This window comes from Rhinopithecus roxellana, chromosome 10 (genome assembly GCF_007565055.1).
Source record: "Rhinopithecus roxellana isolate Shanxi Qingling chromosome 10, ASM756505v1, whole genome shotgun sequence".
In the NCBI taxonomy this organism is placed as follows: Eukaryota; Metazoa; Chordata; class Mammalia; order Primates; family Cercopithecidae; genus Rhinopithecus; species Rhinopithecus roxellana.
In genome coordinates, this window is record NC_044558.1 from 52,294,419 (window position 1) to 52,321,389 (window position 26,971).

The following is a 26,971-nucleotide window of genomic DNA, read 5'->3' on the forward strand; positions in this document are numbered from 1 at the left end:
CTAGGTTCCCACGCTGCCCCTAATCCCACTTGAAGCAGCCCTAAGAAACATCGCCCATTCTCTCTCCATAGCGCCCCCCCAAAAATTTTCGCTGCCCTACACTTCAACACTATTTTGTTTTATTTTTCCTATTAATATAAGAAGGCAGGAATTTCAGGCCTCTGAGCCCAAGCCAAGCCATCACATCCCCTGTGACTTGCACGTATATGCCCAGATGGCCTGAAGTAACTGAAGAATCACAAAAGAAATGCAAATGCCCTGCCCTGCCTTAACTGATGACATTCCACCACAAAAGAAATGAAAATGGCTTGTCCTTGCCTTAAGCAATGACATTATCTTGTGCCTGGCTCATCCTGGCTCAAAAAGCTCCCCCATTGAGCACCTTGTGACCCCCACTCCTGTCTGCCAGACAACAACCCCCCTTTGACTGGAATTTTCCTTTACCTACCCTAATCCTATAAAACAACCCCACACTTATCTCCCTTTGCTGACTCTCTTTTCGGACTCAGCCTGCCTGCACCCAGGTGATTAAAAAGTTTTATTGCTCACACAAAGCCTGTTTGGTGGTCTCTTCACATGGACGCACATGACAATTACTTGCATGTTATCAGGAATAAAAGTGAGTAGAAGAAATGAAATAATTCACCCTTGATATGTCTCATTAAAACTTTGGAATGACTTTTCATTCCACCTGATTTTTCAGATTTTATTCTCACAGATGAAAAAAAGTTTTTAATGTCATAAAATGTTTGATTGAAGAAGTAAATGACATTGAATAATTGACATTTTCAGACACTAGGTTTTATCTTTTGGACAGGAGGCAAGTTAATCTCAAGGAGTCAATTGCATCTTCCAACAAAGCAGGAAAGTATCAATATATTTACAAACATGAAACAAATATTTTTTGTTTCAAGCAACAATGTTCTTGGTCTAACCTTTGAAACGTAAGGATATGACAGTAAATACTGATCTCTCTCCATGCATAAAATTTTATTGTTGAATTTATGCAACAAATATTTATTGAGTACCTGCCCTGTGCTAGGCACACAGCTGTTAGTTGTTAATTTGCTACAATATTAGGAAGATATGCAGTCAGACTTTGACCAAAATCATTTATGTTTTTGTTTTTTCTTTAGCAGAAAAGGTAGAGAAAATAATTCCAACACAACTCAAAGCACTGTGAAGAGACATTCGAATGAGCTTGGTAGGCAATAAGCCTAATAGAACACACACATGAAAGAGACCCAGACACCTCTCTATGACAAACCATGGGCCTTTGGCATTTTTTTCTCTTCTCATCTTTATGACAACTGCAGTAATTAAGGCAACAGTAGTGTCTTAGGGTTAAAAGCAATTGGAAATTAATTTCATAATGTCTATTATTATTCATGTTAGGACGTTTAAAATGCTATTGAGACTCATTTTTTAATGCACTATTTTTAAGCGAAATAAAATTTAAGAGTTAAAATGTTTTAATGTAAACTTGCTCTTATAAGCTTCTTTTTCTTAAACCACTTTAGGCATGATTAACATTCAGAAAGCTGTACATAGTTAATGTACACAACTTGATGAGTTAGGAGATAAGTATACACCCATGACATTATCCCAGCAATCTATGCCATAAACATATCGCTAACCTCCAAAATTTTCTTCCCACCCTTTTTGCTAGTTATTATTGTTATTAATGTGTGTTTACACTTAAGATCTACCCTCTTAGCAAATTTTTACATATACAATACAGTATTGTTAACTATAGGCACTATGCTGGGCTGATCTCTAGGACTTGCATAACTGAAATCTTGCACACTTTGACTAATCCCCCCATTTAATCTTCTCTCAAGCCTTGGTAATCACCATCCTACTCTCTGCTTCTATAAGTTTGTCTATTTTTGATTCCTGATATAAGTGGTATCATGTGGTATTTGTCCTTCTGTATCTGGCTTATTTTACTTGGTATACATCTTCTAGGTGCATCACGTTGTAGCAAATGGCAGGATTTCCCTTTTCTTAAGCCTGAATATTTCATTGTATGTATATACCATGTGTTCTTTATCATTTCATCCATTGATGAATATTTAGGTTGATACTATGCTTTCACTATTGTGAATAATACTGCATGAAGGTACAGATGCATGCAGATGATGCATGAAGGTGAACATGGAGGTGCAGATATCTCTTTGAGATTCTGATTTTGATGCCTTTGGATAGATACCTAAAAATGGGATGCCTGGATCATACTGTAGTTTCATTTTTAATTTTTTGAGGAAATTCCATACAGCCCTCCATAAGAGCTGCACAAACTTACATACCCACCAACAATGCACAAGGTTTGATCATATATGAATGGATTTATTCCTGGACTCTTTATTCTGTTTTATTGGTCTGTCTGTTTTTATGCCAGTACTGTACTGTATTAATCCATTCTCATGCTGCTTTGAAGAAATACCCAAGACTGGGTAATTTGTAAAGGAAAGAAGTTTAATTAACTCGTAGTTCTATGGGACTGGGGAGGCCTCAGAAAACTTACAATCGTGGCAGAAGGGGAAGCAAACACATCCTTCTTCGAATGGCAGTAGAAAGAAGAAGGGCAGAGTGAAGGGGGAGAAAAGCTCCTTATAAAACCATCAGATCTCACGATTACTTCCTATCATGAGAACAGCATGAGGGTAACCTCACCTATGTTTAAATTACCTCCCACCAGGTCTCTCCCACAACATGTGGGGATTATGGGAACTATAATTCGAGATGAGTTTTGGGTGAGGACACAGCCAAACCATATCATTGACCAAGCCCCTCCCAAATCTTGTTGTCCTTACATTTCACAACACAATTATGCCATTCCAACAGTCCTCCAAAGTCTTAACTCATTTCAGTATTAACTCAAAGTCCAAGTCCAAAGTCTTGTCCGAGTCAAGGCAAGTCCCTTCTGCCTATGAGCCTGTAAAATCAAAAGCAAGTTAGTTACTTCCTGGATACAAAGAGGGTACAGGCATTGGGTAAACACACTTGTTCTAAATGAGAGAAACTGACCAAAACAATAAGACTACAGTGCCCATGCACATCTAAAATTTAATAGGGCAGTCATTAAATTTTAAAGTTCCAAAGTGATCTCCTTTGACTCTGTGTCTCATATGCAGGGCACACTGATGCAAGAGGTGGGCTCCCCTGGCCTTGGGCAGCTCTGCTCCTGTGGCTTGGCTTCGCAGGGTACAGCCCTGCGTCTGGCTGCTTTCACAAGCTAGTGTTGAATGTCAACAACTTTTCCAGGTGCATGGTGCAAGCTGTCAGTGGATCTACCATTCTGGGGTCTGGAGGACAGTGGCCCTCTTCTCACAGCTCTGCTAGACAGTCCCCCAGTGGGGTCTTTGTGTGGGGGCTCTGACCCCACATTTCCCTTCCATGCTACCCTAGCAGAGGTTCTCCATCAGGACTCTGCCCCCTGCAGCAACTTCTGCCCGGACATCCAGGCATTTCCATACATCCTCTGAAATCCAGGCAGAAGTTCCCAAACCTCAGTTCTTGACTTCTGTGCACCCACAGGCTCAACACCACATGTAAGCCACCCAGGCTTGTGGTTTGCACCCTCTGAAGCAACAGCCTGAGATGTACGTTGACCTCTTTTAGCCATAGCAGGGACACAAGGCACCATGTCCCAAGGCTGCACAGAGCAGGGAGACCTGGGCCCAGACCATGGAACCATTTTTCTCTCCTAGGCCTCTGGGTCTGTGATGGGAGGGCTGCCATGAAGGTGTCTGACATACCCTGGGGACATTTTTCCCATTGTCTTGATGAATAGCATTTGGCTCCTTGTTACTTATGCAAATTTTTGTAGCTGGCTTGAATTTCTTCCCAAAAAATCAGGTTTTCTTTTCTATCACATCATCAGGCTGCAAATTTCCCAAACTTTCATGCTTTGTTCCCTCTTGAATGCTTTGCTGCTTAGAAATTTCTTCTACCAGATATGCTAAATCATCTCTCTTAAGTTCAAAGTTTCACAGATCTCTAGGGCAGGGGCAAAATGCCACCCCTCTTTGCTAAAGCATAGCAAGAATCACCTTTATTCCAGTTCCCAACAAGTTCCTCATCTCCATCTGATATCACCTCAACCTGAACTTTATTGTTCTTATCACTATCAGCATTTTGGTCAAAGCCATTCAATGGGTATCTAGGAAGTTCCAAATTTTCCCACATTTTCCTGTGTTCTTCTGAGCTCTCCAAATTGTTCCAACCTCTGCCTGTTACCCAGTTCCAAAGTCCCTTCCACATTTTTGGGTAGTGTTACGGCAGTGCCCCACTCTCTGTGGTAGCAATTCACTGTATTAGTCCGTTCCCATGCTGCTGTGAAGAAATACCCAACACTGCATAATTTATAAAGGAAAGATGTTTAATTGACTCACAGTTCTGCAGGGCTGGCAGGCCTCAGCAAACTTAAAATCATAGCAGAAGGGGATGCAAATATATCCTTCATATGGTGGCAGCAAAGAGAAGTGCAGAAGAAGCAGGGGGAATGCCCCTTATAAAACCATCAGATCTCACGATAACTCACTCACTGTCATGAGAACAGCATGAGGGGAACTGCATCCATGATTAAGTTACTTCCCACGAGTTCTCTCCCATGACATGTGGGGATTATGGGAACAAATAAAGATGAGATTTGGGTTGGGACACAACCAAACCATATCACATACTGTTTTGATTAGTCTAGCTTTGTAACATACTTTTATACAGGAAAACATACTGTCTCCAGATTATTTTCTTTTAGAAACAGAGTCCTGCTCTGTCACCCAGGCTGGAGTACAGTAGCATGATCTTAGCTCACTGCAGCCTCCACCCTTGAGCTCAAGTGATCCTCCAACCTCAGCTGGGACTATAGGTGTATACCACCACACCCAGCATATTTTTTATGTTTAATTTTGTAGAGACAGGACCTCACTGTTTTGCCCAGGCTGGCTGTGAACTCCTGGACTCAAGCAATTATACCCTCTCAGCCTTAAAACTTGCTGGGATTATAAGCTTGAGACATGGATCCTGGCCTCCAGATTTCTTCTTGCTCGAAATTTCTTTGGTGATTCAGGGTCTTCTGTGGTTCCACATAAATTTTAGATTCCCATATAATAAATGGTGCTGGGAGAACTGGCTAGCCATATGTTGAAAATTAAAACTGGACCCCTTCCTTACACCTTATACAAAAATTAACTCAAGATGGATTAAAGACTTAAATGTAAAACTCAAAGCTATAAAAACTCTAGAAGAAAATCTAGGTGATAGCATTCAGGACATAGGCACAAAGATTTCATGATGAAATTGCCAAAAGCAATTGCAACAAAAATAAAAACTGACAAGTGGGATCTACTTAAACTGAAGAGCTTCTGCACAGCAAAAGAAACTATCATCAGAATGAACAGGCAACCTACAGAACAGAAGAAAATTTTTGCAACCTACCTATCTGACAAAGGTCTAATATCCAGAATCTACAAGGAAGTTAAACAAATTTACAAGATAAAAACATGCAACCTCATTAAAAAGTGGGCAAAAGATATGAACAGACACTTCTCAAAAGAAGACATTCATGTGGCAAACAAACATGAAAAGAAGCTCAACATCACTGAACATTAGAGAAATGCAAATCAAAACCACAATGAGATACCATCTCACGTCAGTCAGAATGGCGATTATTAAAAAGTCAAGAAACAGCAGATGCTGGCAAGGTTGAGTAGAAATAGGAACGCTTTTACATCGTTAGTGGGTGGGAATGTAAATTAGTTCAACCGTTGTAGAAGACGGTGTGGCAATTCCTCAAATATCTAGAACCAGAAGTACCATTTGACCCAGCAATCTCATTAATGGATATATACCCTAAGGAACAGAAATCCTTCTGCTACAAAAATATATGCACATGTATGTTCCACTGCAGCACACTATTCACAATAGCAAAGACATGGAACCCACCCAAATGCCCATCAGTGATAGACTGAAAAAAGAAAATGTACATATACACCATGGAATACTATACAGCCATAAAAAGGAATGAGATCATGTCCTTTGCAGGCACATGGATGGAACTGGAAGCAATTATCCTCAGCAAGCTAATGCAGGAACAGAAAACCAAACACCATATGTTCTCACTTACAAGTGGGAGCTGAACAGTGAGAACATGTAGACGGCACAGGGAAGGGAAGAACACACACTGGGGCCTCTTGGATAGTGGGGTGGGGAGAGGGAGAGCATTGGGAAAAATAGTGAATGCATGCTGGGCTCGATACCTAGGTGATAGGTTGATAGGTTCAGCAAACCACCACGGCACATGTTTACCTATGTAACAAACCTGCACATCCTGCACATAAACTCTGGAACTTCAAATTAAAATTAAAATTAACAAAAAAGATTTTTTAAATGCCATTCAACTTTTAATAGGGATTGCACTGAATCTGTAAATCATGCTGGATAATATAAACATTTTAACAACATTAATTCTTCTAACCTATGAACATTAATTTATTTCCATTTATTTGTGTCTGCTTTAGTTTCTTTCATCAGTACTGTATAGCTTTCAATGTACAAGTTTTCAGTGAACCTCACTGAGTAAGCTTATTCCTAAGATTTTTATTCTTTTTGACGCTATTGTAAAAGGCAAAGTTTATTAATTATCTTTTGGGATAGTGTGCTGTGTCTAGAAATGCAACTGATTTTTGTATGTTGATTTTGTATCCTGCAACTTTACTGAATTTATTATTTCTAACCATATTTTTGTGAAATATTTAGGGTTTTCTATATACAAGATCATGTCATCTGCAAAGAGAGATAATTTTATACTTCCGTTTTTATTTAGATGCCGCTTATTTCTTCTTTCTTAATTGCTCTAGCTAGGACTTGCAGTGCAATATTTAACAGTAGTGCCAAGCGTGAACATCCTTGCTTTGTTCCAGGTCTTGTTCTAAATCTTTTCTGATTTAGATTTTCACTACCATGTTAACTGTGGGCTTTTTACTATAGTCTTTATTATGTTGAAATAAGTTCCTTCTGTATGTAACTTGTCTATATTGAAAGTGTTGAGTTTTGCCAAATGCATTTTTTTCCATCTATTGAGATAACTGTTTGATTTTTATCCTTTATTCCATTAAGACATCATTGAAACTCCCATTAAACAGCTACTTCCCATTTCCCACTTTCCCAGCCCCTGGCCAACACCATTTTACTCTCTGAGTGTAAGTTTGGCTATTTTAAATATGCAGCCTGTTTTCTATGGAGGATGTAGCATCAAGCCCAAACAATGCTTTAAATGTGAATTGGAGAAGGCTTTCTCAGACTTAAGAATTTTTAAAGTGAAGATGGCCGAATAGGAACAACTCCAGTCTCCAACTCCCAGCGCGAGCGACACAGAAGACCGGTGATTTCTGCATTTTCAACTGAGGTACTGGGGTCATCTCACTAGGGAGTGCCGGACAATCGGTGCTGGTCAGCTGCTGCAGCCTGACCAGCGAGAGCTGAAGCAGGGCGAGGCATCGCCTCACCTGGAAGCGCAAGGGGGAAGGGGGATCCGTTTTCCTAGCCAGGGGAACTGAGACACACAACACCTGGAAAATCGGGTAACTCCCACCCCAATACTGCGCTGTAAGCATACAGGCATTCCAGGAGAATATATCCCACACCTGGCCGGGAGGGTCCCACGCCCACGAAGCCTCCCTCACTGCTAACACAGCAGTCTGCCGCGATCTATCCGCAAGGCAGCAGCGAGGCTGGGGGAGGGGCGCCCGCCATTGCTGAGGCTTAAGTAGGTAAACAAAGCCGCTGGGAAGCTCGAACTGGGTGGAGCTCACAGCAGCTCAAGGAAGCCTGCCTGTCTCTGTAGTCTCCACCTCTGGGGACAGCGCACAGCTGAAGACCAACAGGGGAAGTAGCAGGAGCCGGTGCAGACGCGAACGACTCTGTCTGACAGCTTTGGGGAGAGCCGCGGATCTCCCAACGCGGAGGTTGAGATCTGAGAACGGACAGACTGCCTGCTCAGGTGTGTCCCTGACCCCTGAGTAGCCTAGCTGGGAGAAATCCCCCACTAGGGGCAGTCTGACACCCCACACCTCACAGGGTGGAGTACACCCCTGAGAGGACACTTCCAAAGGAAGAATCAGACAGGTACACTCGCTGTTCAGCAATATTCTATCTTCGGCAACCTCTGCTGCTGATACCCAGGCAAACAGGGTCCGGAGTGGACCTCAAGCAATCTCCAACAGACCAACAGAGAGTCCTTCTGACTGTCAGAAGGAAAACTATCAAACAGGAAGGACACCTATACCAAAACCCCATCAGTTCGTCACCACCATCAAAGACCAGAGACAGATAAAACCACAAAGATGGGGAAGAAGCAGGGCAGAAAAGCTGGAAATTCAAAAAATAAGAGCGCATCTCCCCCTGCAAAGGAGCGCAGCCCATCACCAGCAACGGATCAAAGCTGGTCAGAGAATGACTTGGACGAGAGGAGAGAAGAAGGCTTCAGTCCATCAAACTTATCAGAGCTAAAGGAGGAATTACGTACCCAGCGCAAAGAAACTAAAAATCTTGAAAAAAGAGTGGAAGAATTGACAGCTAGACTCATTAATGCAGAGAAGATCATAAACGAAATGACAGAGATGAAAACCATGACACGAGAAATACGTGACAAATGCACAAGCTTCAGTAACCGACTCGATCAACTGGAAGAAAGAGTATCAGCGATTGAAGATCAAATGAATGAAATGAAGCGAGAAGAGAAACCAAAAGAAAAAAGAAGAAAAAGAAATGAGCAAAGCCTGCAAGAAGTATGGGATTACGTAAAAAGACCAAATCTACGTCTGATTGGGGTGCCTGAAAGTGAGGGGGAAAATGGAACCAAGTTGGAAAACACTCTTCAGGATATCATCCAGGAGAACTTCCCCAACCTAGTAGGGCAGGCCAACATTCAAATTCAGGAAATACAGAGAACGCCACAAAGATACTCCTCCAGAAGAGCAACTCCAAGACACATCATTGCCAGATTCACCAAAGTTGAAATGAAGGAAAAAATCTTAAGGGCAGCCAGAGAGAAAGGTCGGGTCACCCACAAAGGGAAGCCCATCAGACTAACAGCAGATCTCTCGGCAGAAACTCTACAAGCCAGAAGAGAGTGGGGGCCAATATTCAACGTTCTTAAAGAAAAGAATTTTCAACCCAGAATTTCATATCCAGCCAAACTAAGTTTCATAAGTGAAGGAGAAATAAAATCCTTTACAGATAAGCAAATGCTTAGAGATTTTGTCACCACCAGGCCTGCCTTACAAGAGACCCTGAAGGAAGCCCTAAACATGGAAAGGAACAACCGGTACCAGCCATCGCAAAAACTTGGCAAAATGTAAAGACCATCGAGGCTAGGAAGAAACTGCATCAACTAACGAGCAAAATAACCAGTTAATATCATAATGGCAGGATCAAGTTCACACATAACAATATTAACCTTAAATGTTAATGGACTAAATGCTCCAATTAAAAGACACAGACTGGCAAACTGGATAAAGAGTCAAGACCCATCAGTCTGCTGTATTCAGGAGACCCATCTCACATGCAGAGACATACATAGGCTCAAAATAAAGGGATGGAGGAAGATCTACCAAGCAAATGGAGAACAAAAAAAAGCAGGGGTTGCAATCCTAGTCTCTGATAAAACAGACTTTAAACCATCAAAGATCAAAAGAGACAAAGAAGGCCATTACATAATGGTAAAGGGATCAATTCAACAGGAAGAGCTAACTCTCCTAAATATATATGCACCCAATACAGGAGCACCCAGATTCATAAAGCAAGTCCTTAGAGACTTACAAAGAGACTTAGACTCCCATACAATAATAATGGGGGACTTCAACACTCCGCTGTCAACATTAGACAGATCAACGAGACAGAAAGTTAACAAGGATATCCAGGAATTGAACTCATCTCTGCACCAAGCGGACCTAATAGACATCTATAGAACTCTCCACCCCAAATCAACAGAATATACATTCTTCTCAGCACCACATCGCACTTATTCCAAAATTGACCACATAATTGGAAGTAAAGCACTCCTCAGCAAATGTAAAAGAACAGAAATTATAACAAACTGTCTCTCAGACCACAGTGCAATCAAACTAGAACTCAGGACTAAGAAACTCAATCAAAACCGCTCAACTACATGGAAACTGAACAACCTGCTCCTGAATGACTATTGGGTACATAACGAAATGAAAGCGGAAATAAAGATGTTCTTTGATACCAATGAGAACAAAGATACAACATACCAGAATCTCTGGGACACATTTAAAGCAGTGTGTAGAGGGAAATTTATAGCACTAAATGCCCACAAGAGAAAGCAGGAAAGATCTAAAATTGACACTCTAACATCACAATTAAAAGAACTAGAGAGGCAAGAGCAATCACATTCAAAAGCTAGCAGAAGGCAAGAAATAACTAAGATCAGAGCAGAACTGAAGGAGATTGAGACACAAAAAACCCTCCAAAAAATCAATGAATCCAGGAGTTGGTTTTTTGAAAAGATCAACAAAATTGACAGACCGCTAGCAAGGCTAATAAAGAAAAAAAGAGAGAGGAATCAAATAGATGCAATAAAAAATGATAAAGGGGATATCACCACTGACCCCACAGAAATACAAACTACCATCAGAGAATACTATAAACACCTCTACGCAAATCAACTAGAAAATCTAGAAGAAATGGATAATTTCCTGGACACTTACACTCTCCCAAGGCTAAACCAGGAAGAAGTTGAATCCCTGAATAGACCAATAGCAGGCTCTGAAATTGAGGCAACAATTAATAGCCTACCCACCAAAAAAAGTCCAGGACCAGATGGATTCACAGCTGAATTCTACCAGAGGTACAAGGAGGAGCTGGTACCATTCCTTCTGAAACTATTCCAATCAATAGAAAAAGAGGGAATCCTCCCTAACTCATTTTATGAGGCCAACATCATCCTGATACCAAAGCCTGGCAGAGACACAACAAAAAAAGAGAATTTTAGACCAATATCCCTGATGAACATTGATGCAAAAATCCTCAATAAAATACTGGCAAACCGGATTCAGCAGCACATCAAAAAGCTTATCCACCATGATCAAGTGGGCTTCATCCCTGGGATGCAAGGCTGGTTCAACATTCGCAAATCAATAAACGTAATCCAGCATATAAACAGAACCAAAGACAAGAACCACATGATTGTCTCAATAGATGCAGAAAAGGCTTTTGACAAAATTCAACAGCCCTTCATGCTAAAAACGCTCAATAAATTCGGTATTGATGGAACGTACCTCAAAATAATAAGAGCTATTTATGACAAACCCACAGCTAATATCATACTGAATGGGCAAAAACTGGAAAAATTCCCTTTGAAAACTGGCACAAGACAGGGATGCCCTCTCTCACCACTCCTATTCAACATAGTGTTGGAAGTTCTGGCTAGGGCAATCAGGCAAGAGAAAGAAATCAAGGGTATCCAGTTAGGAAAAGAAGAAGTCAAATTGTCCCTGTTTGCAGATGACATGATTGTATATTTAGAAAACCCCATCGTCTCAGCCCAAAATCTCCTTAAGCTGATAAGCAACTTCAGCAAAGTCTCAGGATACAAAATTAATGTGCAAAAATCACAAGCATTCTTATACACCAGCAACAGACAAGCAGAGAGCCAAATCAGGAATGAACTTCCATTCACAATTGCTTCAAAGAGAATAAAATACCTAGGAATCCAGCTTACAAGGGATGTAAAGGACCTCTTCAAGGAGAACTACAAACCACTGCTCAGTGAAATCAAAGAGGACACAAACAAATGGAAGAACATACCATGCTCATGGATAGGAAGAATCAATATCGTGAAAATGGCCATACTCCCCAAGGTTATTTATAGATTCAATGCCATCCCCATCAAGCTACCAATGACTTTCTTCACAGAATTGGAAAAAACTGCTTTAAAGTTCATATGGAACCAAAAAAGAGCCCGCATTGCCAAGACAATCCTAAGTCAAAAGGACAAAGCTGGAGGCGTCACGCTACCTGACTTCAAACTATACTACAAGGCTACAGTAACCAAAACAGCATGGTACTGGTACCAAAACAGAGCTATAGACCAATGGAACAGAACAGAGTCCTCAGAAATAATACCGCACATCTACAGCCATCTGATCTTTGACAAACCTGAGAAAAACAAGAAATGGGGAAAGGATTCCCTATTTAATAAATGGTGCTGGGAAAATTGGCTAGCCATAAGTAGAAAGCTGAAACTGGATCCTTTCCTTACCCCTTATACGAAGATTAATTCAAGATGGATTAGAGACTTAAATGTTAGACCTAATACCATCAAAACCCTAGAAGAAAATCTAGGTAGTACCATTCAGGACATAGGCATGGGCAAGGACTTCATGTCTAAAACACCAAAAGCAACGGCAGCAAAAGCCATAATTGACAAATGGGATCTAATTAAACTAAAGAGCTTTTGCACAGCAAAAGAAACTACCATCAGAGTGAACAGGCAACCTACAGAATGGGAGAAAATTTTTGCAACCTACTCATCTGACAAAGGGCTAATTTCCAGAATCTACAAAGAACTCAAACAAATATACGAGAAAAAAACAAACAACCCCATCAAAAAGTGGGGAAAGGATATGAACAGACATTTCTCAAAAGAAGATATTCATACAGCCAACAGACACATGAAAAAATGCTCATCATCACTGGCCATCAGAGAAATGCAAATCAAAACCACAATGAGATACCATCTCACACCAGTTAGAATGGCAATCATTAAGAAGTCAGGAAACAACAGGTGTTGGAGAGGATGTGGAGAAATAGGAACACTTTACACTGTTGGTGGGATTGTAAACTAGTTCAACCATTATGGAAAACAGTATGGCAATTCCTCAAGGATCTAGAACTAGATGTACCATATGACCCAGCCATCCCACTACTGGGTATATACCCAAAGGATTATAAATTAGTCTACTACAAAGACACATGTACACGTATGTTTATTGCGGCACTATTCACAATAGCAAAGACTTGGAATCAACCCAAATGTCCATCTGTGACAGACTGGATTAAGAAAATGTGGCACATATACACCATGGAATACTATGCAGCCATAAAAAAGGATGAGTTTGCGTCCTTTGTAGGGACATGGATGCAGATGGAAACCATCATTCTTAGCAAACTATCACAAGAAGAGAAAACCAAACACCGCATGTTCTCACTCATAGGTGGGAACTGAACAATGAGATCACTTGGACTCGGGAAGGGGAACATCACACACTGGGGTCTATCATGGGGAGGGGGGAGGGGGGAGGAGGGAGGGATTGCATTGGGGAGTTATACATGATATAAATGATGAATTGATGGGTGCTGACGAGTTGATGGGTGCAGCACACCAACATGGCATAAGTATACATATGTAACAAACCTGCACGTTATGCACATGTACCCTAGAACTTAAAGTATAATAAAAAAAAAAAAAAAAAAAAAAAAAAAAAAAAAAAAAAGAATTTTTAAAGTTAGTATATTTTTAATATATCTATAAGAAGTAAAATAAATATAAAATCATTTTTGTAAATTATGCAAACCAAAATAGTAAACATAAAATCACACATAATGAAAATTTTAGTCACAATAATTAGGAACTCAGAATTAAAAGATATATGATAAAATAGTTATAACTCTTACTTTCATAGGGAACAATATTCTTTATGACTGCTTTGATGCTGACTTGTGCTCTTTATGTACAGTAAAAAATATTTCCTTTAAAGGTCTTCTTTCATGTCATTCTTCTCGCAAAACATGCAAAGAGATTTGGGGTTCAATAATTGGGTTTCATCAAGCTCCACTAAAACCAACCAATTCTGAACTCACGTGTCAAGATTTCATTTAACCAACCAATCATTTTTCCTTGTGAAAAGTTCTGGCTTTCGCTCTTGTGAGTTCTGCCCTTGTCTTTGTATTTTCTTGTGCATAAATAAACCCTCAGTGTTTTAAAGTAATTGCCTCAGAGTTATTCTTTAACAGTTAATCCAAATACGTCTTCCTGCAGAGCGGCCCTCTCTGAGGTAAATCAGATTTTCTCTGTCCTCTCAGACAGAAACCACGGCAGAGCACTTACTCAGTCTCCAAGTCATTATGTTTTATTAGTCAAGTTTAATCATAATTCTTAAATTAAATGCCATCAAGGATATTAAAAAGACTACACTTTTTAATGATCATACACTTGTTTATTTAAGATATTGTGATGTACAAAAAATTATTTTAAAATTTAGTTTTAAATTGTAAATAATGGGGTTTGACGTCAAAATGTCTTCCCTTTTCTAATATTTTCTATGTTTGGAGAAATTCACATAATTGTAAAAATACAAGTTTTTTGGCATCAATGATATAGGCTTCATAAATATTATCATGTCTATCTTTTTAAAATTCTGAATTACTTTGCTGCTTTCAAGGATATTATGTATAGAGAATTTTGACTAACACATCATTTCACTTAAAACATTGAGGCACATTAGAACTTAGAAAATACATTTCAATAAATACAGCTTTGAAATATTTTTGGCTTATATTCTGTAATTTACATCTTTATTAATATCACCAACAGTTTCTATATGAGCACACACTGCATCTAATTGGGTTTTAATGGCATAATGGCAATGACTGGACTTTCCCATTGTGTATTCTGTAATGGTTCAAATTTGCATTTAGTAAATATGTTTTCAAAACAATCCAATATTTCATTGAAGCCAATGAGTAGTAATCATATAGCCTTTCAATAATGTCAGAAAAGAAAAAACTAAGTGATAGTAAAAGAGTTTTATGTTTCATTTTTTGCTACCAAGTTTAAAGAATATATATAGCGGCCGGGCGCGGTGGCTCAAGCCTGTAATCCCAGCACTTTGGGAGGCCGAGACAGGTGGATCACGAGGTCAGGAGATTGAGACCATCCTGGCTAACAAGGTGAAACCCCGTCTCTACTAAAAAATACAAAAAACTAGCTGGGCGAGGTGGCGGGCGCCTGCAGTCCCAGCTACTCCGGAGGCTGAGGCAGGAGAATGGCGTGAACCCGGGAGGCGGAGCTTGCAGTGAGCTGAGATCCGGCCACTGCACTCCAGCCTGGGCGACAGAATGAGACTCCATCTCAAAAAAATAAAATAAAATAAAATAAAATAAAATAAAAAATAAAAAAAGAATATATATAACAAGAAATTTAGAATGTCTTAGAATATTTTTCAAGAATCTTTTGTAGCAATCATTATGTTTTCCATGTTTTCCAATTCAGATACCTTAGGATTCCAGGCTTCAAAAATTTTTTTGGTCTAGATTTATTATTTATATATAGTTTTATAAACCAACCAATATATACATAATCCTTCCTCAGGATTTGGCTTTGCGTTTCATTCCCTAAATAATGTGCAGTATTGCAATATTACTTATTGTCAATGTTTGTATTTTGCATACAAGTTCTGCCACAATGCTCTCAAATTGGGCTTCGGTTTTCTTCTAAATGTCCACTCTCACACACATAAAGCTTCCTGGATGACTTTCTGGATGGTAGACTTCAACTTGCCAAAAACTGAATCATGTATTATAAGTTCAAAAACAGTATGTGAATATTTTTATCACTAAATGTATACTTTTTAATTTTAACATTTATAATTACATCTATAAAATATTTTAGTTTATATACAATACTGCTGTTAATGAGTATTTCGTTTTGTTCTTTTTGCTAAATTGCTATAAATGCTTCCATGTGTACACTCACTTTTCTTCTTCAGTTGATTTTTAATCCCTCAAGAGTTTGCAAAATTAAAAAGTATAGAAGCACTGTAGAAAATAAACTGACCAGTATATAATGTTTTAATAATTATTCATTATTTTGAATAACTTACATCAAATAAATTTCTGAAAATTTTATATTAGTATTGTCATTTGAAAAACTAAAATTTTTTTACTTATCCAGGCTATGTACTTAGATCAGCAGACAACATATTTGATATAAGTCCTTTGTGATTTTCTTTTTTAATTCTTTAATAGTGGTTTTCATGTAGATTTACAGTTAATTTACCCATGTTTCATCTGAACTCTAACTGTGATTACATTCTACTTATGCTTGGACCTCCAAAGTACTTCTAAATTTTTCTAACTTTTCATCTATTTTCTCTGAAATGTTATTCGATAATTACAATAGCTGTATTTTCTTTTAAAATTGTTTTCTGACAGCAACCAATTGAAGAAAACCTTTTTTGATATCTTAAACTTGTTTAGCTCTTTATCATTTAAAACAAATTTGAATAGATTCATGTAATATCTTGTTAAATTTTATTAGAAATTAATTTTTTGTATTAACAATTGGTAATTTTGTGTAACAACAAATAAACAATAGTTATTTAATTTGTGGATTATTACATGATAATCTGTAATTTATATGTATGCAGTACTTTGGAGATTAGCAATGACATATTTTTCGAAGTGATTCATATCATAAAATATTTGTATGCTTAATAATTCAGAAATACCATTCACTACAGTAATCAAATGGCAGATGAACTAAATTTTAGAATGTCTAATTTATCCATGTATTAATATTAATATGAAATTAAAACCATAAATGTTTACTAATCACTAAGTATATCAGCCATAAAAACAGCATCTTATCTGGAGGCAAAGAGAATTTTGGATATGATCAGATCAAGGTTTCTCAATCATCAAACTTGCTCCTCTTTCATAAGTTAATGTGGCATGGAATTTCATGTAAAATATGTATATGTATATATATATATACACATATATGTAAACTATGTGTCTTAGATAACATACTTGACCATTAGTCAGAAAATTCCCATAATATGTTCATTTTTCTAGAATAAGACTCCTTCACTCTCAGAAAATTGTCAACATAAATATGTAAATAGTTCACCTTTGAAGTCAAAAGGTATAGTAAAAATACTGACATGTTACAGTATGAAGAAGGTATCTGCGATGTGAATCGTGTTCTGATGTGACATTCTGGTGTAGTGCACAACCTGTACAATTGAACATAACAGTTCTATGAATTGGAATCTGCTCCTTAATTAAAAGTTGCAAACAACAGGGGAAAATTTTATGTAATGTGTTCTTGACTACTTGAACAAAATTGATTGGAACTCAGATGGGCAACTGACCTGAGGCAGGCTAATCACTGTCCCTCACATAGAAATGTAACATTTGGACTAAGACAGAATTTTCTTTTGGGGTAGGTGAACCAGAAACACTAAAAACCAGATGGCAGTTACCATGTTTGACAGAATGAATAGAAAGAGCAAACAAAAAAGCTGCACTGCAGAGTGTGGGGAAAATGTGAAGAGTCTGATGTCATCCTAGTGTCTAGTTCCAGGCCATACCAGGGGCCTGGCTGCATCTCTGACTCTGGATCTCATAGGCCAACCTTGCATTCATTGGTAGAGGGGTACCTAGAGAAACAAATAGACATACACACACACGTGCACATGCGCGCAAACACATACACTTTTTTGTTTGTTTTTAAATAAGAAAAACTGCCAGTCACCACTCCTTTGTCTAACAGACACAGAAAGTCACTCAGGAGCAGTTTTTTTCTGATTTTTTTTTTCAAAACACTTGAATACTGCTTCTAAGTTATGAAAATATAAAATTGATAAGACACCCAAGGCCCTAGAGAAGGGGACAGAGCATCCTGTGGTCCAATTAATGCTGTCCCTCCTAGAGGCTGTCTCCTAATATCCTAATATGCAGAGGTAAGTGCTATCTAGAAGCAGGCTGAGGGGGAAGGCACCCCATGAGAGAGAGGTTGATTACAGTCTCTTCCTTTTTCAGGTTTAACATAACTAGGACCTTTATGATAGATGGTGGTGCATTTGGAAACAGATCTGACCCCTGTGGATGGAGGAAGCCCAATTCATGAAGTAGAGAACTCTTTCAAGGAGAGATTGGATTTCCTATTAATATGAAAAGCAGGTGGACTGAAAGCTTAATTAGAAAATAAAACAGACGTATTCATATTTGTACTGCATGTAGAGCTCAGATAAGTTCCGATTCTAATCAATTTTTCTTTGAATTAAACGACCTAGAGTTATCTTCATTATATACAACCAAAGGAGGCCTCACTAATACAGAAGAATTATATTCTGGGGACACAAACTGATCTCAACTCATGTCAAGCTTGCCTGTTCTATTAGCGAATTCTACCTCAAACTATTAATGTTTTATAACAGTCCGTAAACTGTGAAACAGTATATTATATTCAGTAATGATAATAATACAACATAAAAAGGTAATATGGTTAAGTCTTTATGTGACCAGCTTTCCCCACAGGAAAAGCAAAATGAATTGGAATCTCTCCTGTCAAAGGCCAGAGATGATTTGTCACCCCAAAGCATCTCCAAACACTTAGTTTATACGGATGTTGGTAAATTAACCTGGAGCAACATGTTAGTGTGTGGAAGGAGGTTGCTTAAAATCTACTCCTCAATTTATTCAATAATTTTACAATACATCAGCTGCCTTTTCCAAGCAGTAAAATATTTGTTAAACAAACAGAAACAAATGGAAGAAACAGCTCGATTGGCTAACCATTACTATTTTGTTGTTCCCTGTAAAATGTTATAGTGAGTACATTTATATTTTTATGGTTGCATTGCTTAAAGAACACTAGTGCAGTAGCTTTGATTTACTAACCTAATTTATACCCATATGGACTGCCCCTCTCAGCTGCATTTATCTCCTTTAGTTATCCCAGTCATTTCTAAATTCCAGTGTTGTAACTCTCTGTAATGCCATGATTTTTCTTTAATACTGATAAAACACAGATAACTTCACAAAAAAGTTATTATCTATTTTTGGCGAGAATTTCAATATATAAGCAAAGTTGGTCATACAGTAACTTTAGGCTTTTTAGAGTGCTCTATTCTTTTTTATAGTTGAGTAGAAGATCTCTTCAATCTCAATTGTATCACCCTAGATCATATTCAAATAGCTTGTTTTATTTTTAATTCAAAATGTCAGGTCATTCTTTCCCAGCTCCCTGTTGAAAATGACATTGTTTAGAAAAGGATTGTGAATAAGTTAGTTATTAGTAGAAGGAGCTGATAAAACAATATTTACTGCATCCTTTTTTATTCTTGTTGCAAAATATGTTAATGCATACCAGACTGATAAGAAAAACAGTAGCAGCAACAGCCATATATTAGATAATGTCCTGGAAGGTTCTATCAAAATGTGGAAATTCAAAGACAGCGTACTATTTCCTGGGTCAAGTTGTATTTGTTTTTTCTAGAATACAAATGCCACCTATTTGTGGGAGGTTTCTTTGCAAAGTGTATATTTAAAAAAACAAAAACAAATAAACGAAATCACAGAGCAATTTAGGATTGAGTGAGACATAGTCACCAAATATAGAACGGATTCATTTATCTGCACTACAGATCTAGCAAGTGGATTCTGGCTGATTTTAAGAAAATAAATGTGACAAGGGAACACTGCTATATTTGATATTTTCTCCACTGGCATTGCTTTTATTTCCAAACTTTTATAATTTGGTTCCTTAATATATTCATATTTCTTGGGATTACCTAAAAGTTTTAACCTTAGAATTATCTTTTATTTGTGCCGTTGAAATGGAGTACATTAAAAGGGAGCTTCTGAGGAAGAACTAATTCACAAAAGCAAGTTTGAAAAGAGAACATGAAAATAATTTTTAGGTATAAAACTTGGTGAAAATAAAGAATGTGTCATCGTTATAAAATAAAAAATAAATTGTGTAAGAAGTTTGAACAGAATAATCAAAATAAAAGTCAAACATTAAATTTTGGAGAAGAAAACCATCACAAATGAAATAAAAGAAAATAATCCCAGTAGAGTAACACATACTCAAATGAGAAACAAATGAGAGAAACATAATGGGAGTGGGGGTGCTTAGTTTAGAAACTTCTTGTTTCTACTCTGTTCATTTAGCTGATATTTTCCCTTGAGTCAAGGCCTCAGTTCCACCCCATATGATTTAGATTTCCCTCCTCTAACCTCTGAAAGCAGTCTATGCATTTTTCTAGCACAGGACTTTTTACATACACTGTAACTGTTGATTTTCATTTTTTCTCATTGACTGAGGACCAGGGATTAAGTCTTATTTTTTCTGTATCCCCAGTGCCCGGCACAGTGCCTGGCCAAAATAACTACTCATAATTGTTTGTTGGAGGAATGAATTAATTTCAAGTTTACAATTCCTACAAACACCCAATGAGTGAATGAAAATCACTTGGCATTTTACTTGGCATTCAGGACACCACAGTCTCTCGGGGGTTTTCCTACCTTATTGGCTGTCCCTTCTCTTTCGCCTTTGCTCATTCCACCTCATCATCCAGATCTCTTAAGTTTCAAATGTCCCAAGACTCAGTCCTTACTTAGATCTCTTCTCTCCTATTAATACTCAAATCTTTGAGGATCTCAATCAGTGTCTCATGACTTTACATGCTACTAAAGACTCACAAATGGATAACTTCAGTCCAGACCTCTCCTCAAATATCCAGTCATTTATATACAACTGCCTACTGTTGATTTCCACTAGATTTCTAATGAGCACCTTCAACCTAGCATGTCCAGAACAAAACCCTTGATTTCTAACCTACCAAACCTATTCAGTTAATGGCAACTCCATCCCTGTACTTATAGACCAAAAATCTGGAGTTATTCTTTTCTCATATTTCATATTCAATAGGTCAGCAAATACTCTGATCTCTGCTTCAAAAATATAACCAGGACTTAACACCTTCTTACTACCTCTCCTGCTATCACTCTGACAAGCCTCCTTATTGGTGCTGTTCTTACTTCCACCTTTTCCAGCTCTTTGTGTTTATTCCCAGTGCAGCAGTCAGAATAATCCTGTTACACATAAGTGTAAGATTCATGCTCAGAAGCCCCCATAGCATCCTAGCTCACTCAGTCAAAGCAAAAGTCAATTTAAAGGCTTAAGGGCCCCATGATCTGGCCTCTCTCCCACTTCATCTCTTGCTATGGTTCACTCAGCTTTAGCCATTCTGGCTTCCTTGAAATTCTTCTAATGAACCTTTTCTGACCTTCTCAAAATTGCACACCCTCCCCATAAAACTTCCTTAACTTATAACCATCTGATATCCTTTAAGATTAACTTTTATTGTCTATTTCTCTTTACTAGATGCAAGTCCTGTGAGGTCAGGAATTTTTGTTTGTTTTATTCAATACATATCTCCAGTGTCTAGGAGGGTGTTTGGCACATACTAGGTGTTCAAGAAACATTTAATAAATAAATAAGTGGAAAATTAATTCATTTGCATATTTCACAAATATTTATTGAGAACCCACTATGTTTCAGGTGCTGTTCTAGGCTGCTTAATCCCATCCCACTACAATAACTGCCCCTGTGTTTTTGGTCATTAATGCTTACCTTTTGCTGGTGTTGAGCATAACTTAATGAATCATCTCATTTTCCATTCCCTCTAGATCATTATGTATGCATTTTTTCATCTGCTCTCCCAATTGGTTTATTATCATGATTTATTACTTCCCACCTTCATTTGTCTTTCTCTCTTTCCAGAAGTGAGATAAAAGTCACTTAACCAATTTAAGTACTAAAGGAGAGAGAGACATATGTTTTAAACTGAACTTAGATGTGATGAAAAACAAGCTGCCTTGGCCTTTGATGCTTATAAGCATCTAAGTCTTGTTCAAATCATTAAAATGCTGTCATCTGCCTTTTGATTCCTTTAACTCACTTCTATTTTTTTTTTTAATTTTTATATATTTAGGGAATATATGTGTAGATTTCTTACATACATATATCATGTAGCAGTGAAGTCTGGGCTTTTAGTGTATCCATCACCCAAATAGTGAACATTGCCTCCAATAGGAAATTTTTCAACCCTCACTTGCCTCCTACCCTCCCACCTTTTGTACCCCCAAATGTCTATTATTCCACTCTGTATGCCCATGAGTACCCATTATTTAGCTCCCACTTGTAAGTGAAGATATGTGATATTTGACTTTCTATTGCTGAGTTATTTAACTTACAATAATGGCTTCTAGTTCCATCCATTTGCTACAAAAGACATGATTTTATTTTTCATGGCTGAGTAGTATTTCATGGTATGTGTGGATGTATCTATATCTTTCATCTGTATAATATATATAATATATAGATACATTTATATATAGGTGTATGTATATATAGGTGTATGTTTATATATAGGTGTGTATATATATGTGTATTTTCTGTATTTCATCCTCTGTTGATGGACATTTAAGTTGATTCTATATCTTTTTTATTGTGAATAATACTGCCTTAAATATACAAGTGCAGGTGTCATTTTCCTTTGGTTATATACCCAGTAGTGGGATTGCTGGATTGAATGGTAGTTCTATTTTTAGTTCCTTGATAAATCTCCATACTGTTTTCCATGAAGGCTGTACTACCTTACATTCCCACCAACACTATATAAGTGTTCCCATTTCTCCACATCATTGCCAATATCTGTTATTCTTTGACTTTTTAATAAATAGCTATTCTCACTGGGATAAGATGGTAGCTCTTTTTTGTTGTTGTTTGAGAAAAGGTCTCACTCTGTTGGAGTGCAGTGCTATGAACATGGCTCACTGCAGCCTTGATCTCCTGGGCGCAAGTGATCCTCTCTCCTTAGCCTCCCAAGTAACTAAGACTACAGGCACATGCCACCTCAGCTGGCTAGTTATTTCATTTTTTGTAGAGATGCAGTCTCACTGTATTGCTCAGGTTGGTTTCAAACTCCTGGGTCAAGCAATCCTCTCACCTTATCCTCCCAAAGCACTGGGATTACAGGCGTGAGCCACCATTCCCAGCCTGATGGTAACTCTTTTTACCTATTTTATGAATGTCTTCATTCAATATATGCGTATATGAAAAAGACATTTTCTTATTAAATTTTCTTACCATTTCCATTTTAGATTATATTGTATTAGAATCATCTTTTATTATTTTACATTGTGTACGTACATGTTTGTGTAGGCCTGCATCTGGGAATATCACTTGTGCGGAAATGAATTCTAATTATCATCTAAAGATAAACTTTCATAATATACTTAATGACTTGTTTACCACTTGCAGACCAACTACATTTTTAAGAATGGCCTTAATTAAAATGTACTTTTCTAGGCATTCTTCAGCTAAGTGGCAAGCAACACATGAAAGCTACATAAAGACAATCATTTATCATCTGTTCTTTTTTCACTGAAAAAATCCCTCCATCTAGAGCAGTGCTAGAAGCATAGTAGACACTCAGTAAATATTTGTTCAATGCAAGAATAAATAATATGAGATGAAAATGAATGAATAGTGAATATATACAGGTAAGGGTTAACATGGCATTGCTGAATACAGGCAATGTAATTAAAAGATATATAGATTAATAGTATGAGAAGGTGCTAATTTTTTATTTAATTTTTTTAAAAAAACTACAAGTTTATGGGAGTCATAATTTCTTTTTAACTTCTTGGAATATAGGCAAACACAAACAGAACTTTGAAAATCCTGGCCAGGTGAATTTTGAAGGGGTTGGTATACAGCTAAGATTTTTTTCTTCATCCCTTAATGTTACAAAGAATCATGCCTATGAGGGATGGTCAGGAGTCTATAGAGACACAGGAGCATATTTGGAGTGAGTCATAGAGCTTTCTAATCATAGAACAAATCCATGGAATCTCAAATGTGTCAGTCTCAAGTCTCAGAGGGCAGGATGAAAGTAAATATCAAATGAGTATCAAATTAGATAGCATATTCTCAGCAAGATTCAATAAATGATAGCCATAAGGTATTTTTAATGAAAGTCAGGCAATTTCTCCAATCTGTATTCTGCTTATGGTATTACATGCATGCACCACACACACAATCATCTGATAAACAGATAGACACTTACCATGGCTGATAAGAATTAAATTAGGACCAGAATTAATGATGCTAAATACAAGAGAGTCATCTTTTAAAATTGAACTTACCAAAGCCTTTTTCCACATTACATGTGACAATTCCTTCTTCAAAATCTACCTCGTAGCTCACACTATAAATACGGCCATCCAAGATCATTTGAGACTGAAAAAGTAAGTTTACTTATTCCAAAGCAATAAGAAAATGTATATATTCTTTTTCAGTCAAGAGTTTGTGATAACTGAAATATATTAGATAGAGAATGTAGTCATCAAAACATATTTTGGTCTTCTGAATAAATGACTTTGTTCCTAGGAAAATTCTCAGTGGAAGCCCAGAGCTACAAGAGGCAAGATACTTGACTTCTCTGCTGACATGCCACCAAGAGAAGACAACAAGTTGCTATTCATTTTCAGAATGTGGCCACAGGACAGTGTACCACACTGGTCTCTTCCTTCATCAATCATTACAGCTCATGACAAGTCTCTTCAGTTGAATCTGGACCCCTTTTCCCATACCCTTTCAACCAGGAATTATGTAATAATTTGAGGATGTTGCATGTTAGATTCCATTACTCTGCCCACACATTCAACTAGTAATTTGCTCACCACGAATGTGTTTGGCCTATACATTTTATCTCTAAACTCTTTGCTCTGACATTCTTTAAAGTTGTGATTCTAATGTAAACCTGGATATAATATAAGTCTTTCATTGAAGATTCTCTACCCTCAAACCATTTAAAAAAAAAAAAAAAAAAAAGGAAAATGGGCCACTCGTAGTGTGCAAAAGAAGTCCCACTGATGAGAGTGGACCTCAATTGCAATTGCCTGGTTTTTGCAATTCTTCCTCTGAACATCAAATATTGTGCTTTAATTGCACTTGCAGAAATCTAGTGACTACAGGAAGTTTAGGCATCTTTAAAGTGGGTATTTCATATTGCTTAGAGGAAATAAAATATGAATAGAATAATATAAATGTGAGAATCTAAATATTATTTCAAGTTTTAAAATGTTGTAGTTATTTAATATTTCACTTGGCCAGAATATTAAGCTAATGATTGCTATCTGAATATATTCATTGGCTTTGTCCTTTAGATAAGAATATTAAGCTTAAAATAAAATTGATAGCAATTCCACATTAACCTTTGGGATTACTAATTACTAATTAAATTGGCAAATGAGCTTCTGCCAGAAAAATCTCATTCTAACTCCATAAAACCCAAAGAACTTTAAAAGCACTTCATCAAGTCAAGAGATTGGAAAAGAAAATGTTATTGGCTAGAACTTATTATTTCTGAATTCATTTTTTTCTCTATCTAGTCTTTTAGCTTGCCTCTATGATTACATTGGAATATATCACACACTTTTTAATCATTTAGCTGTGCCCCTCTTTGTGTTTGTTTGTTCATTCGTTCATTCACTTATTATCTGTATCAGTTAGCTTTGTTTGCAATACACAGAAATGGACGGTGACTAAGCAGAAATAAAAACGTAAATACATGAATTATTAAATAGCATGGGAGCTCACAAAATCAAAGGAAAAATGATGACCCAGTCTTTTTTTTTTTAAAGTCAAAATGAAAGGTTCATCAGTGATCTAGGAAAGAAAACAGATAGACGTTCTTCTTAAGGTACCATTGTATTGGATGAATGTGCTCTAAAAAGTGTGTGTGTGTGTGTGTGTGTATGTGTGTGTGTGTGAAAGAGAGAGAGAGAGAGTTCACTTCCTCTAAAGTAGGTACTGAGCACCTGAGTTCATGCTGTATTCTAAAAATGTACATGTATTTTAATTGTAATTCCTATTTTCTAGTGGCTCATATGCAGACAGAGAAACATTATATTTCTCTTGTAAGGACATTTGGATTATGTCTATGGTTTTTCATTTTCGCTTGCTACTATAAGCAATGTTATAATAAACATCCTGGTAATATATGTTTGCATACTCATTATTTGTACTTGTGGTAATTTTATATAAGTGGTATTGAGTCAAATAATATACCAATTTTATATGTGACATACATGTGCATAGGGCCATAGAAAATATGTAGACAGATATATACTTGCCATCAATGGTTACTACTATGATATATTTATGTCCATGAAGAGGTATATCATTAAAATAGAATTGAAAATTTTATGAAAGGAAAGAAAACTTCCTAGATTACTTCCTTTGTCTTGATGCTGCTTTTTTTTTTTTTTTTTTTTTTTTTTTTTGAGATGGAGTTTTGCTCTTGTTCCTCAGGCTAGAGTGCAATCGTACAATTTTGGCTCACTGCAACCTCTGCCTCCCAGATTCAAGCGATTCTCCTGCCTCAGCCTCCTGAGTAGCTGGGATTACAGGGACCCACCGCCATGCTCGGCTAATTTTTGTATTTTTTTTTTTTTTTTTTAGTAGATACAGGGTTTCATCTCTTTATTACAAATCTGACATTTTTCTCCTCAAGAAGAAAGTTTTAAATGGCCTATTTTTCCATTTCTTAAGACAAACAAACCCCCCAACCAGGAAAAAAAAACCCTTTGTATACTTAATTTCCTTTTAAAAAATTGCAAAAACAGTTCAAAGAACTGCATATTGTCTCCATTCAGATTCCCCAGTAGTTAACACTTTACATTTCCTCTATCTTTTTAAACTCCTTTCCCCCCATATACATGGTTTTTTTTTTTCTGTTTGAGACTATGTTGCTGACGTAATACTCCTTTAACCCTGAAATAAGGAGTCTGACTCCATTTTCTGAAGTTTGACAGCTGACAACTTTTCAGCTTCTCCCATCCCTCTTTTCCTCTGCCCCACATCTGAATAAGCTGATAAGAAAGCCCAGTGTTCTTTCCTTTGATGCCATTGGGAAATTCAAACCATGCACAATCCTGCCTGTATGAAGCACGCTAGTCTGTCCCCATCCCCTAACCATACCATAGTGAATACCTCAAGCCCATCTTCTATCCTTCCTCTCTTGGACCTCCTCGGTAAGCCTGACCTGCTTTCCCAAGACGCATCAATAATGTAAGCAAT

The 26,971-nt window shown here is 37.3% G+C and overlaps 1 long non-coding RNA gene across 2 annotated transcripts in view; it reads left to right on the forward strand.

Moving 5' to 3' along the window:
* Positions 1-25,895, forward strand: part of LOC115899885 — an 82,765-nt gene extending 56,870 nt beyond the window's left edge. For both annotated transcript variants that reach the window (XR_004059469.1, XR_004059470.1), the window contains one exon: positions 24,278-25,895. This is a non-coding gene — a long non-coding RNA (uncharacterized LOC115899885). The remainder of the gene's footprint in view (positions 1-24,277) is intronic.
* Positions 25,896-26,971: the final 1,076 nt, after the last annotated feature.